The 12738-nt window shown below is 38.1% G+C and overlaps 1 long non-coding RNA gene across 1 annotated transcript; it reads left to right on the forward strand.

The window, feature by feature from the left end:
• Nucleotides 1–5676: 5676 nt before the first annotated feature.
• On the forward strand, nucleotides 5677–11301 carry LOC148651276 (uncharacterized). The gene is made up of 4 exons (XR_015925707.1): nucleotides 5677–5828; nucleotides 6109–6162; nucleotides 7645–7725; nucleotides 9861–11301. It is a non-coding gene; the product is annotated as an uncharacterized LOC148651276 (long non-coding RNA).
• Nucleotides 11302–12738: the final 1437 nt, after the last annotated feature.

Here is a 12738-nt window from a genome sequence, read left to right on the forward strand (position 1 = left end):
GCACTGCTGAATGCAGTGGTAAAATATCTTAAGAGACGATAATGAATTAGAGTGGGTGTAAGGAAATGAAAAATGTATCAAACCACTATTTCACACAGGTGTTCAAGGAAGACGAAGTACCATGTTTCAAGCTGAAGACAGGCAGAAGAATTTCAGGTACAAGGAGTGATCTAATAAATCACCAGGGCCTGATGCCTGATCCTGATTTTTCACTTGTGGGCTTTTTAAGTGTTCTTTTCAATAATTCATTATAGAATATTTCATACACAAATTATTTTCTCACAGAAATAACCATGTAGAAGTGCCCCAGTCTTTATATTTAAATATTAATTAGGATTACCAGAAGATTTTCTGAGCCTTAACTGTGTTCTAGGAGATTAGAAAGGTGTAGAAAAAGGCAGATCATGTTTTAGGCATTTTCAGCCCAGAACCAGGAAAATGACCTAAGAATGGTAAGTGAGTAATGTGTACATGAACATATAAGGGCAGAACCTCAAACTGAAGTTGCATAATTTGGGGAATATTTAATGTACTACAGGAATAATTTTGGCTCAGCTTTTCCTGTTCGTCAGCCATCTTAATGTCTACAGTTAACTTGTTAATTTGAATAAGATGGAAAATAGGAGACACTTAAAACAATAGGTAAAATAAATCCAAACTTTCAGTATTAGTTTTAGTTAAATAATACTGTGAACCTTATCATGAGTATCTTTCTGATAATGGGCCGAAGGAGAAAGTGCCATACACATTTAACAGGAAAAGGCATTATAAATATCACATGGGTGATACTGATATTTTGAATTGAAAAATTGAATTGAGAAAAGTGTGGATGTGTTTTGAAAACAGAGTTTATACCAAAGAAAGTAGTTAAAATTCTGCAATGCACTAGTAAGTAGAGTGTGCAGTTTGGAAGAAAGCAGATGGTCTAATTCCTGGTATTGCAGGAAGGAAGAAGACCTTGTTCTGAGAAGATAAATTTGCAAGGGAGTTTGATTTATGCATTTCAGTTCCTCAAGTCAAACTGAGTCTTGTTCATCACATCAAGATTAACAATGACACATGGAAAGAACTGGAAATTAAATATTGTTTTGGACTGTGTACTGTATATGGTCGTAGGTATGTCTTACACAAGGAATCTTGAATTCTGGAGCAGGCTCACAAGTTTTGTTGTTCAAATGGACTTTTTTAGGATGCTGGAAAAAAGTTGAGATTCTGCGATTGATTAATCAAATGAAAATGATGGATAAAACATCTTCCTTTTTTTCTAACCTTTTATATATTATTATGTAACATAAGAGTGACATAGTCCAAATACAGGAGGATAATTTGTGTTTCAGAGTTCTGAACAGGCAAGAAGTACAATCTAAACTTTCAATGATTAACAGATTGGTAGCTTTTAAACTAGCAAAATATTTATCAATATGTGTTCAGGTGGGTAGCTGCGTCAGCATGCGTAGGCTGCAAAGGAACAAGTAATAGGTTTATTCCATGCTGAAAAAAAGAAGAAAGAGAACACAACGTTTCGGCCGTGGAGCTGCCACACCTGAAGAAGGCTCCACGGCTGAAACGTTGTGTTCTCTTCTTTTTTTCAGCATGGAATAAACCTATTACTTGTTCCTATTTATCAATATGTCCTCTCTGCTAATATACCAATACTAATATGTGTTGGAAATGTCACACAAGTGGCTCCAAACCAGAAAAGTCAGCTTATGAAAAAAGTAATATTGACGTGCTAACGTCTTCATCAAGTTGTGATTTATGCAGTATCACCAGTGCCCCAAATCTAGAAAAGTATTTTCTTCCACTGGTATTTTAATGTCCTAAAATGTTCATAGGAAAAAGGTTGAAAGTAATGATTTTTAGAAGCTCGAGTGCAAAACAGTCATTACCTTTTGAGGTTTGAGCACGTGGTCCCTTGTTTCCAAACTAGGGGCTCCTAATCCTGTTCCCAGAGGCCCACACACCTGCTGCTGGGGTTACATTCCAGCCCAGCTCTCAGTTACACAGCTGAGCCCTTCATCACAGGGTTCACTTGGATTGTTTTTGACTGATTTTGGCTCCTGAACACTTTGGAGGTCACCTTTTGTCTGTTGCATTTCTTAAGTAAAAAAAAATCGATAAAATATTGAAATTATTGGAACTTTTGAATTTTCATTAAATAAAAATATCCAATAAAGCAGCTTGTTACATCAATTTATTAAACTCAGTTGAAATGGCATTTGGCAGGTGTGTGGGCCTCCAGGACTGGGAACTTTTGCACTAAAGCACAGTTCTGGCGACTCTCCCACTTTCTTTGACTGCCTTTCAAGAGCACTGGTTTATATACCTCCGGAAAACCATGGTATGCCAATGTAGCTGTGTCACAAAACTGGTGACCGTCAGCAGGGACCTTTATCTCAGTAACATATAAGGAAAATGAATAATGTTGTGAACTGCAGTAGCCAGCTTGCTGGTGGTCACATATTAAAGCAAAATGTAGACTACATTTCAGACCCATTATACATTTCTTCAAGTGTCTGATTTGGTGGAATCTGGTACTCAGGTTGATTTTCCTCTTATCCAATGGGAATAGAAGATGAAGTTATAAATGCTGGGCAAGATGATAGCATTTTTATGAAAACATTTAAAAAAATTTATTTTCTGTTTCTGTTATGAATTCTTCCAAATAAGTTTGATTTCTAGGTAAGTGATTTTCCTGTTGATATCTAGATGAGCACCACCCACAAAAGGAAAGGCCAACAAGCAGGATGTCACTGCGGAGTGAGGCATAGTTAAGTATGCCACAGCATGACAACACTGTTCCTCCACCTTGGTCTTCATGATCCCCAACATTTCTATTATGTAACTGATTTTCTAATACAACATGTAAAGCTGTTCGGTACCTCATTGCACAAGAGCTAATTGATTTAGGGGTCAGGGCTTTGGACACCCAAGAGCTTCTGCCTGTGTTCCTTGTTGATGTTTTAGCTGCCATTTTCTATGGACTTTTTTTTTTAATTCCACGGCACACGTCTCTAGTTTGTTTGGGGCTGTGAGTAGTTACCTCTTGTCCCTAGTACTCAGTCAGACACCAAAAAAAAAAAATACTATTTGCCATACAGATCTGAGTTTACATAAATCGGTGGGCATTAAAAGTTTTTGCATTGGACTCTGTTCATAAGAAATGTTCATATTGATGTTCATAAACCATAAAACAGAACATTGAATTAATCTCTTCTAAATAGTTGTATAATTGTAGTCTAAGCTAAATGTTTTTTAGAGTTTTTGGGTTGAAATACTATATCTGAGATGCTAAGTAGTTAATGTGCTGTTAAAAACAATACACACACCTAATTTGCAACCAGTAATCATTTATCAGTGGAGCTTCCTTACAACTCCTTTAGCAAATTCCCAACACAATCCTCTGCCTTACCTGACTGCTGTCATGTGTTGATTAACACAGTGTTACACTTCCAGGATGACAGTGCATCTTCTGCTGATCTTGCCTGAATCACGGAGAAATTCTAGGAATCTGAACTGAAAATGTTGAAAGACTGGTCAGCTAAAGTACCATCAGCAATGGTAGTGCTCAGCCAAATTTGTGCCATTATTTGGGGACTCCTGGTCACAGTCAGCTACTGACATTGTAGAAGTTTGAACTGGTAAGGTGCAGTGTACAGTACAGACCTAAAGGCACTGTCTCAGAAAGTTGATTAATAGGCAGTTATTCTTTCTGGAAACTGAATGATGCATAGGATGCATCCTGCTTTGTGCCCCTTGCTTGCAAGAACTGCAACCCTGTATTGGATAAAATGGATGAATGGATCGGATGTTTCCTCAAAAGAGATCCTGTGGTAAAGGACCCCTGCACAATGACCAAAGACTGCCAGGACACCCCATGGCGTTCAGACCGAAGATCACAGCACTGACTTGAGGTCTGTTTGTTGATTAGCACAGCTCTGCTTTGTTCTGGACTTCAGGTATTCTCTTGCTTGGCCAATACCTTGTAATGCTCTAAATAAAGATGAGGTAATCACTGAACATGCATAGCAAGTCAAGAAGGAGCTCCCCTAAAGTAAATTGTTATCTTTTTAAAACCACTGACGTCATGGAAAGAGCTGGAGAAAAGATTCAGTGGAGTGTGAAAAGAAACTGACTTCACTGTCACAGGAAAATTAAATGTCATTTTCATGTAAACAGTAATAGACTAATATCTTGAAAAATATTTGTGATGAATTTATAGTACTGTATGATAGGCCATTGTATTGTAAATTTAAGCCCCGTGCAAATGTGAGATCCATCAATAAAATCATTATATTACCTGTATTAAAATCTGGGTATCTGTATGTGAGAAATCAGGGTTTTATTTCACATTTACAATCATATTTACATTGAAGGTTATTCTCATTTTACACATTGTATACCTCATAATAAAGACAACATACACATGTACATATATAGTTAGACCTCCGTGTGTTTCTGTGATAATTTATCCATTCAAATGACTGTGGTGTATTGTGAATATTTTCAGGACTACAGACAGCCTGGTGCATGAGATGAATGTGCACTAACTCTCCCACAAAGGGGAGAGGAAGACCTTTGTGCAGAGAACTAAAACTACCTTAATTTTGTATTCTTTTAGGATCTTTGTTGAAGTAACCTTACAGTCCTGGTTTGTTAGACATGAACGTTTGCTGTTTTCTAACTAGAGTTTTTAAAGTAAATACCCTACAAACAGGAAATATTTTAAGGATATACCCACATACTGTATATAGTCACACACTTATGTTCTTTGTAAGACACACGTCCTCCAAAAATGTAGATACCATAATTCTGTGTATCGAGCACCATTACAAAGTGAAGTACATTAATCAATTGTTATAAGTCGTTTTCAGAATTTATACAGTATGTTCTTAAAGCTGTGCGATAAAGAATAGATTGTGCCACATTGTAAGTTTGCAACAAAGACCATATATCTATGTTTGTTGTTCTTTGTCTTATGTTGCTAGAGGTGTCACTAATGACTGAATCATTGGAAACACCCTCTCCCATTAACAGCGTGTTACAAGTGGAAAACCCTTAATGTGTGTGTTGTGACGCAGCAGTGGAGTGGCAGGTCTGTGAGGTCAGCAGCATGCCCGGAGGCACTAATTGTTGACTGAAATGAAAACGTAAACACGCAGTGAGAGAAAAACAGGAAGTAACAGAATACTGGAGTTGTAACAGAGAGTTCTTTAATGAAAAAGAATGATAGTGACACTCTTCTCTAATCCCCCAGCTAGTCCAGTGTAGAGCCTCAGGGTGGTAATGTAATTCAGCTCACAACACTGTCTGGCCAGCTGATCAATCAGTCAGATTCCTGACCAATCAGTCCTTGAAAGATCGGCCCATCAAAATCTAGGTTGTCGTCTCATGATATAGAGTTGGGGGTGCTGCAAAGCAGCTGACTAAATGTTTTGTTCATCTTGAATTATGGAATTGCAGACAATCCAAAAGTTCCTGCCCTTGTGCAGAATCCAGGAGACAATGGAAGCATTTAGAGCAGTACATTCCATTGTTGTCCTGGTTTCAATGGCTTAGCAGGAACTCTTGTTTTATTCACTTTGATCCTGTCTCAAGACATCTTTCTGGTACGCCTATGAAGACGTAAGTTTTCCATGAGTCGACACCAGATGTGTCTGTCCAAGGGAGATTAGGGGGCTGAGTCAGGGCTGGAGGCTTCTCAAAATGCCAAACAGCACGTGTCAATAAAGACATAATTACTTCCTCAGTGGAGAATATAATACACTGTAAGGGCAAGACAGCGTCTTACACAAGGAAGAGCTACACGCAGGTTATACATGCTTTGGGTGAGTCTAAGAAATGTGTTAGGAAATGTGTTTTTTGTAAATCTTCCACAAATAAATAGTACTGAGTTCCATATCATTGTCTCTTATCTCATTAATGTTTTTATTATGAAGCTGCAGTTTTAGAATGTGTATGTTTTATTTTCCTTCTCCTTATTTTTGTCTGCCTGAGTTGCAATGCTCACATTTCTAAAAGTGATGTCCCAACTCTTTAAAAGTAAACATTTAGGGGTGAAACAAAGTATCTGTTTTTTTAAATTTACTTATGTCTTTCCACCCACAGTTTATTGTTGGAGCCGTGATTGTCATAATGGCCATTTCAAAGGGTATAGCAAGGGTGAGTGATTAAATTATCTTTCTTACTATGTCCTTCAGGGCTGTGTTTATGTATTAGGAGGAATTTTTTTTTTCTCTCTCTCAATAACTTATTTCTTCTGCCATTGTGTGTACAGAGCTTTATCTTGTAGGGAATTATGAATAAACAGGGGGAGAGAATATTTTAAAAAGTGAAATTACTGTCAGAAAGAAAAGGGGAGCAATATATTCTGGAAATACACTGCAAAATACATCTTAACCTAGTCGTCATTCTTCGTGTACTAGTATTTATTGAGGATTTTAATGCATAGTGTTAGATGTTTGGCATGATTGAATACTACTTTTGTCTTGGACATCTTTTTTTCATTAAGGTTCAGAATGTTGTAAATTGCAAAAACATTTTACTCTACCATGTCTTATTTTTCTTCAATAAAACAAGCACATGATCTTACAAAACACAATTAAAGTATCTCACAGCACTGGGATCCTGGGTTACATTGTGGGGTGCCATTTGTGAGGAGTGTGTATGTTCTCCCCATTTTCATCTGGTGCTGGAGTGTGTGCATGATTTGTGTCTGTGTGTGTCCTGCAATGGGCTGGTGTCTCATCCAAGCTGTACCCTGCCTTGTGCCTGTTGCTTGCCAGGATAGGCTCCAGCTCCTTTGTGAACTTGAGCTGGATAGAGTGGTGAGAAAACGGATGGAAGTTGTGGAGAAAAGCTGTATTGGTACATTTAAAGGCTTTAGAGGTTAATTGTTTTTTGGGAAAATTGACCCCGGTGTGAGTGTGTGTTTTTCTACAACTGACTATTTAAGTTTTCATAACTTCAGGATTAGTGTAGACTCCTTAGATAGGTTTCAAAATCTCTACTCTGTTTGAATAGTGAATGGAAACTTGAACTCTTAAAATACTGAGCTCTTTTCATATATTTTTATATCATACATACAGTAGATAGCTCTTGTCACATACAGTAAGCAGCCACAAGGCTTTCTTCACCACAAGGCGGTTTTCACTAAAGAGACTAATTATTGATTTTGCATTTCCCATTCTTTGTAAAAATCTATAAAATCGTGTTTATTTATAGTACTGTATTTAAGAATGAGACTGAATTAATTTTTGCCATGGCATGAGAATATTTTATGGTTAAGATCAGCAGTATAAATTTAAACTAGTGGAAAATACAGTAGGTTACACTTTTCCAAACTCCAACTTAACGTTTCACAACTCTGTTTGATAGGTACTGTATGTAACAGAGTACAAGTGTATATGTATACATGTAGATATGTACAATAAACCTAAATCAAAACCCATGTCTTAGAGATGTGGCACTGAAATTTTGTATTTTTTTCGCTTTGTAGATTTCAGTAAAAAATTAACCTATACTTTGTTCCTTTGTAGAAAACATTAACAGTAGATATTTTCTGGGTTTTGCTCCTTTACGCTTTCACCATTTTAGAAAATAGGGACCTCAAAGGAAGTAAGTGCTTGTGTTGTTGTATTACAGAGAAAGAAGGACAAAGTGAAAGGTAGAGCACAGACCCAAAACGAAGACCGTGAGCGTTCACCAAAACACAGGATGAAGAAGGTGCGACAGTGTTTGTCTTCCATTTTACACTTACTGTACCACTGATCCATAGCCTCTGCAATATCACAATTGAGAAGTGTTTTAGCAGCATGTTCCCTGAGACCTGCATGAGACTGAGAGTATTGATCAGGTTTTCTGGTTATTTGACCACCTGCAATGTAACACAACAAGCATTTTGCACAAACATTTTTCCATTTCTTTTGAAGTATGTCTATGGTAGAGACAGCCACATGAAGATTAGAATTTATCATCCATGTCACAGGCTGGATCAAAATCCCAAACTGACCGAATTGGTGTAAGGGGACAGATTTGCATTAATTTGATTAATTTGATAATATTGTAGACTTGAATGATAAGTACTGTCGTCAGTATTTTCAAAAATATTCTAACCTGCTGGAGGTCATAGAACATATGATTTTCAAGAGCCTTTTTTAAAATTTATTGTGTTTTAGCCTCCTAAATCAAGAGAATCTCAGAAAGAGTGCTGGGTATCAGTCTTTTAAAATTATGTTGCAGCATAATAATTAGTAACCTTTAATTGTGAATGAAGCTTTTTATGCAGGAGGACTCTGAAATGCACATCCATTAGTGCAGCTGTTTAGTTTTTCTTTGTCTCCAAGTGTCTCAAAGGTTGTCAGTGCTTTTATAGAGGTGAGCAAACGTGTTGGACAACATTCCACCCTGAAGTACTCTTTGCCATGTGACTGTGTTGCTGTGTGTCCTCCTGGATCAAAACATTCCAACACTGTATGTTCGGAAAACCCCACAGAAACATCTTAACACAGACGTAGTTGATTTCTTCGGAAATTAAGAAAAGAGAGATTTCCTTTCTTTGGTTGTGTCCAACATTTCCTTTACACCTTTTAGTTTTAGTCTTAAAAGTTACAGAATGACTAAAATAAATTGTTTGTCCTTCATGCATGAATTGTTCTTTTCTTTGTCCTCTTCTCAGCCAGTCAGTGATAAACATCGCACCAATCCTCCCTTTATGTTAAACCTAAAAATACCTTTCTGAAAACTGTCACACTTTATAAGTATGAATCAGATTTCAGGTGACTCACAAGGCTGTCTGCATGCAGAGCCAGTATGGTCAGTTTTTTTTATTTATTTTGAAACAATGGTGTAATTTCTGTAAACTGTAAACTTTACGAGCAGCTGTCTGAGGGGCTGTTAGGATTGGAGCACTACAGGAATAAGAGGGTGTTTATACACATTTTCGAAGAGTTAACAGAAAAATAAGACCTTCATGAAAAAAGCTGCTTGATATTTTCAGAAATGAACACCACCATCACCCAGATACAATTTCTACAGTATGTAACAGACAATAGTGTATTTTAAAAAAAAACAGTGCACACCTGGCTGCTGAGATACATAATGAGCTCAGTGTCTGAGCTCTTTCAAAGAAAGCTATTGGACTACTGAGTGTTGTGTATAGCATCAAGCCCACAAGGTGAAAGATACTTTCTATCTCAATGTACTGTAAGCAGCTGTAACCAAGCACTGTGATTGTCAAGGTGATTTTCTGGCCAGATTACTGTCTGTATTAGAGATCACTGTATGGCCTCCCAAAGCTTCTTGGAATTTGCTAAGAGTCAGAAAGTCCAAAAAAACTTAACACTGCTAATGGTTCTAAAACAATTGTCTTTCTGTTGCTTTATTAGTGCAGTGAACCAGAGGACACAAGTGGAAACTACATGAAACTATATTTAAAACCTATAATAGGAGGAGCTTCTGTACACAAAGTGTAGTGAGAGTATGGAACAAGATACAGCCATAAGCTTTAGTTTAAGTAGTTAAAGCCAATACCCTGGCTTCCATCAAGAAAAAGCTGGGTGAGATCCTTGGATCTATTAATTACTATCTACTTAACAAACTGAACTGCTTCTTCTCATTTGTAACCGATTTTACAGTATGTTCAATGGCATTTATTTATAAACTAAGAACCCTTTGCCATAACATCAATGTGCTTTTATAAATGGATGTACAGCTTTAGGGGGGCTGGTGACCTGCCCCGCAACACATCCATCCCTGAATTCTCTTGCTTTTTCCAAAAGCTGTGGTTTTTGAGTCTCCTGACCAGAACAATCCTAGCCCTAACAGTGTTTTAATGTCTCTCTGGTTTTCTTGTCTTGCAGAAGAAAGAGGAAGGAAGTGAAAATGACATGGGCATCATGACTGTGCTTCTGTCGGCCGGCTTGGTAGATATAGATCCCACACTGTCCTCCATGACCCTGGGGATCCTCAGGAAGTACCGCGACCTGCGGTCAGGGTCCACATGAGTTCATCGGCCTTGTTTCTCAGAGCCCTGCCACAATACAATGAGCGCTCTTAACGTTTAGGAATAACACAACCGGCAATAACAAACCACCAAACACTAAATGGATCAGGCACAAACACGTCTCCTAGCTTGATCTTGGCATCACGCAGGTCTGGATGCAGATACTTACAGTATGAAAAAGACCTGGTGTTAATTATATGGCCGCAAAAGTGCACAGGGAATTTGACAATTCCACTTTTTTAAATGAGTGCTTTGTCTGTGCTGTGGAAAGGTTCTGATGGAAAGGCTGGATTCCTTGCATCATTGAACCCTGCTGTCTTCAGATACAACAGTAGTTTAGCTACACATTGATGCTAATTATTAGCATTTCAATTTAAGCTATTTGTGTTGTACCAACTTTAAATGCTTAGACCTTTTTTGTTATTTTAAATTTTTTATTGATTATTTGCACATTTGTTTTTAACAGGTATTATTTTTGTATTTTTATTTTCTTTATCTACTAAAGTATGGTTTTTCATTAATTCAGATCAGTTTCATATGCCATTTCGCCAGGGGAATTAACATTATGCATTTCCTTACATTTTTAGTTGTTTTTTGCTATTATAGTGTTATTTTTAACTATTTTTACCTAAATAAAGTGCACTTCATCTTAACATTATTACCTGCATGGAACAGGTCTGAGCAGAGTCCTATCAGACTGAGATGAACAGTATGGCAGTCATGGTGTGTGAAACAATGAGACTGTGAAAGAATCTGTGTAGTGAATCTGGCCAGAGATCATAGTATTTCACAGTCACATATGACTGAAAACAATTTAAAATAAAAACAAACTCTTAAGCTTGATTATTCTTAAGGGATCAAAGTGAAACAATTGATTGTGATGAGGTGTGAAGTATGTATTTGTGTTCATGCTTGTGTAGGTGGGGTAGCACAAATGTGTACTTAAGAAAGTTAATGTTAAGACCATTTTCCCTAACGCTTTTCTAAATTTAGTGTGTAAACCAAGTCTCCACCAGGGGGAGCCTCCACCTACACTCAAGCCAGCGTGTTCCACCACAGCAATAATCCAGACTAAATTTAGAATGTAGGAAAAGTCAAATTAGCAAAGTTTAATTTTAAACATATCCATAGGATACTCCTGGATGTGCCTTGCATACTACCATGTTGAGCTGATGGTGATGCCATTTAACAAAACAGTGCTGTCACAGTCAGAAAAGGACATATTTCATGCATCTTTAATGTTTCTAGTACCCTGTCATCAATGTATAATTGTAAATAAAAGAAAAAAGAAAAGAAAATTGTTTGGGCTGCTGCAATCATTAGTTACATCATTAATAAAGACAAGGGATTTACTTCTACATGCGATGGACTGGCATCCTTTCCAGGTATCCTGGCTTGTGGCCATTCCTTCCCAGGACAGGCTCCAGTATCCCAGTGACCCTGTATTGAATAAAGTGGTTAAATGGATGTACAGACTAGAGATGGTTGTGTATGTTTGGGCCATGACATTACCTCCACCATGCTTCAGATTTTCCTGAGAAGGTCAAAGGTCACTACAATTGGTGTATAGATCCAAGTAGGAATAAGCACTGAGGCATGTTCTGAGGGATCAAAATAAAATTATTCACTGCCTCTAGCTTGAAAACTATGATTTAATTGATTGAAGCACTGGAACTTTTCAAAATACAGCTGGATACATGATGAATGCTCTCCTGGGCTCTGTCTGGGAGTTCTGCCTGTGGCTGTGCTGTCCAGGGCTTCACCAAGCTGCCGAGTGAGGACTGGAGGACACAGTTTCTGACTCGGACCTCAGTAGGTGACTCCCTCTGCCAGGTCTAGGGTGCATCTACCCTGGTTCACCCTGACGATGCTTGCTGGCCTGGTCTCTGGAGAAGACCCTCGATGAGTGTGTGCCCCATTTAGGCCAACAATAGACATACCTTGAGGATGGCATATATACCAGCAGCCATATCACCCTGCAACTCACAACTGAAGCTCAGCAGGTGTGAGCCTGGTCAGTACCTGGATGGGAGACCTCCTGGAAAAACTATGGTTACTGCTGGAAGAGGCATTAGAGGGACCAGTAGGGGGTGCTCTCCCTGCGGTCTGTGTGGGTCCTAATGCCCCAGTATAGTGGCTGCGACACTATGTTGTAAAAAGGCGCCGTCCTTCGGATAGGACATAAAACCGAGGTCCTGACTTTCTGTGGTCATTAAAAATCCCAGGGTGTTTCTTGAAAAGAGTAGGGGTGTTACTCTGGTGTCTTGGCCAAATTACCCATTGACCTTTACCAATCATGGCCTCCTAATAATGCCCATCTATGAACTGGCTTCATCACTCTGTTCTCCTCCCCACTGGGTGTGTGGTGAGCATTCTGGTGCACCATGGCTGCCATTGCAACATCCAGGTGGTGCTGCACACTGGTCGTGGTATAGGGGAGTCCCTATGACCTGTAAAGCTCATTGAGTGACACTGGATTGTGCTCGTTAAACAAATACAGGTTTATTACTATTATTTTTAAAAAAGCGTCGATGAATAACAGTCTTGTGAAGAGACCTTCACAAGACAAAATTGAGTTTTCACTTAGAATTGCTTATTAGTGAAGCATTGCTATACAAAAAAAAATGCATCAGTCCACTACAAACTGCATTAGGTTCATAAACAAAATCCTGATATATAAGGCAAAAAATAATAACACCAACTATTGCCTACACACCTTAAATTACGACACAGTT

Source organism: Lepisosteus platostomus, chromosome 12, assembly GCF_059453375.1.
Source record: "Lepisosteus platostomus isolate fLepPlt1 chromosome 12, fLepPlt1.hap1, whole genome shotgun sequence".
NCBI classification, from domain to species: Eukaryota; Metazoa; Chordata; class Actinopteri; order Semionotiformes; family Lepisosteidae; genus Lepisosteus; species Lepisosteus platostomus.